Genomic DNA, 3,141 nt, shown 5'->3' with positions numbered 1-3,141 from the left:
TATATTTTTTTCATTATTTCTTAATCCTAAAGGCACAATTTCACTTTTCTGTGATCCTCAGTTAGCATTACTAAAAATACTTACTGTCTTTAGTAAACTCCAATGTGCGATCAGGTCGACACTCTTAACAGGCATAACAGACAATATGCCAAAAAACCTTTAACCACAAAAAACATAGAAACAAAACATGTCAAGATTAATCCTACCAATAATATCATTTCTAATAAATATGGAAATGTCCCTACTGATGATGCACGTATCACGCTAATGGAGTTGCCTTTAAATGCCTAAAAATAGTATAACAAGGTTTGTGGAAAAATATGAAAACAGTAATAGCACAACTATTCAGATCTGAAATAATAATTTTGATGAATGGAAATAATACTAACACTTTTCATTTTTGCGTTACTGATTCTGAAAATAATAAACCATAATGGGCAAATTAAATACATATCAACTAAAAAAGGTAATTTTAACCACACATTCTCTCTATTATAGTGCAAAATGTAAAAGGTCAAAAGTTTACCTCACTAAAATAACATTAACGTCTCTACCAAAGTGTTTTGGAAGAGGGCTGAAGTCTTTTAATACCGTTGACATATTCCCATAGCGGTAGATCATTCCATCATCCCTTTTTTCAAAGAATCCCTGAACAAAGTCGGAATCGGCCTTATGTTGGGCAAAAGCTAGGTCCAGCGGCCAAACCGAGATCGCCCTGTATCGACACATTCCTTTGGATTCATTTAGGTGACGCAGATGAACTAAGCTGTACATACCATATTTAAATTTTGTTCTTGTTAATATTTAAAAACTTAACGTAGAAGCTGCTATAGATAATGACACTATTTTAATCCATGATAATTTTCAAGCGAATGGAACAAGGCGTTTGGATGAATATAATAAATATTCTATTGCAATTTGTTCTTTAACAGTAGTCGTAAAAAGTGATATAAAGTTATAAGTGTTTCTTCACTTTTATAAAGGCATATAAGAGGACTTGTATTTTAGTGGTCCCTCCAGGTTTTTGTTTGAATAAAAAACTCATTTGAATTCTATGAGAATCGAAATTGCTCTCCTTTTCGCTGTAGTAACTTAATTTAATCGAATTCCATCACAATGTCTTCTACCTTTAGATTAGGAGGTGGCAATAATACAGATAAAATGGAAACTGAGCTGCGCTATATTTCTTTTTACACTTTCTTTTTAAATTTACCATCCGCACATTTTTACCTACATTGTTATCAGTGAGTTATTTAAGAAATTCCATTTAAACGATATTCTAGTTGCAATTTTTGCTCATAAAATATAAAGTAAAATGTCGTAGACCGTAATTGCTCGATTTTCCGCACCGGAACACGGATCTACGTTATTGGAAAAGTTGCCGACAAGCCACGTTAATAGACTTGCGCGAATTAACTTCATTAAAATTAATTATAATCATGTGTGAAATTGATTTTTAATATACTTAGAGTTTGGTCAACTCTGTTCCATTCCAAAAGATAGATGAGTATTTATTATAAAATATATTTTAATACTCGTTTAAAAGGCAAACTAATAATATTTGGTAAAAATAAAGTAACACTATATTTTCAATGTATTTTGAAGCCGTTCTATGAATGTTTGCATAAACTTAATATTGACCAAACCAAAAGCAAGGCCTCAGGTTCGGTAGAAGTTATAATTGTTTCGCAGTTTAGCGGAATCGGTTATTTTCGAATTTGTTGTTAGTATAATTTAACAAGTTGTGTATAGTTTTAACAAGAGTATGAATTCAATATAAAGCATCGCGCAGACGTTGTCAACTTGTTGTTGAGATGCACTACACTCCTTCATACACTTCTTACTAATTCTTCATACATGTTGAACATAACATTATTATTCCCCACCCAAAAACATCATTAATCACTGTTTTAACATAACCCTATTTGGACACATTATACCAACATCAGATTATAATTCGAACGTCAGACAAAATACTAATTACATAGATTGATGGAATATTAAAACTGTATTTAAAAGTTTATAAATAACTGTAAAATATATGTATGCATCATTGAGGAAGCGTAAAAGTATTTGTTCTAGAAAATGATCATATGTTTTATTCAATTCTAAAAATAACCATAAAAATTTGTACATGGTTTGAATAAATGCAGTTCCAAATTCGAACAGTATTATAAGGACGGTTAGAAAAATAAAATTTATACTTTTCCTACCAAATATGAATGATGATATAAAAAAGACTGTCAATATTGACATGAGGAATGAATAATAAAATGCTAGATACGTAATCGGAACATAATAACCAAAGCCCCTCCCTGAGCAAATAGCATAGAAAAATTAATTCCATACTTGACGGTGCGCGAGTTATGGACAGGGATATGTAAAAACTTACAAATACTTTCTTTAAAATATAATTTTAGGTCCTACAGAAAATTTTAAATGAATAGAATATTCTTTATAGTGGCATTTTCATTATGAAAGTAACGAAACAATATCCACATTATACAAAAATTTAAACAACAATCTAAAGATTACATATTGCAAAAATACGATGAGCACATTTTTTTCTATATGTATTCTAAATTTCGGATAGATAGCTTATAAATTACAATTATTGCGTGTTTTGCTGGGCCTTAAGTTATAATTAACACATGGCTGACATCCGCAACCGCTGTGAGTAGCGACAAAAATATCGAATCTTAAAGCGGTATTTATAAATACGGGTCGTATAATCTCTGAAAACTTTAGCCGTATCTCAACTTCTAACCATTGAACACTAACTTCTGCCTGCGTCTCCGCCCGCGGGAATGTTTTTCCGGAATAAATATTTTCCCGGAATAATAACCAACCTATAGCACTCAGAAGTATGTAGTTTCCTATTAGTCAAAGTATTTTGAAAATCGGTTCCTTTCTTAATTCCAAAGATTTAACCCTACAAATCAACAAAATTGTCCTCTTTATAACATACATATAGATAAAGATGGAGTTAGCTACAAAAATAGCTCAACAAAATCATTTTTTTTTTACTGTGTTTTTTTCAACAACGCAAATACCGAATACTTTGTAGTATTCTCTACCGTCAGCAACAGAAAATATTATGGCGTCAGAACGAGACTTGAGTCCATTCGCACTAATACAAAC

Source organism: Manduca sexta, chromosome 22 (genome assembly GCF_014839805.1).
Source record: "Manduca sexta isolate Smith_Timp_Sample1 chromosome 22, JHU_Msex_v1.0, whole genome shotgun sequence".
Classification (NCBI taxonomy): domain Eukaryota; kingdom Metazoa; phylum Arthropoda; class Insecta; order Lepidoptera; family Sphingidae; genus Manduca; species Manduca sexta.
The sequence above is the reverse complement of the archived record's forward strand: the minus strand, read 5'-3'. Positions refer to the sequence as shown.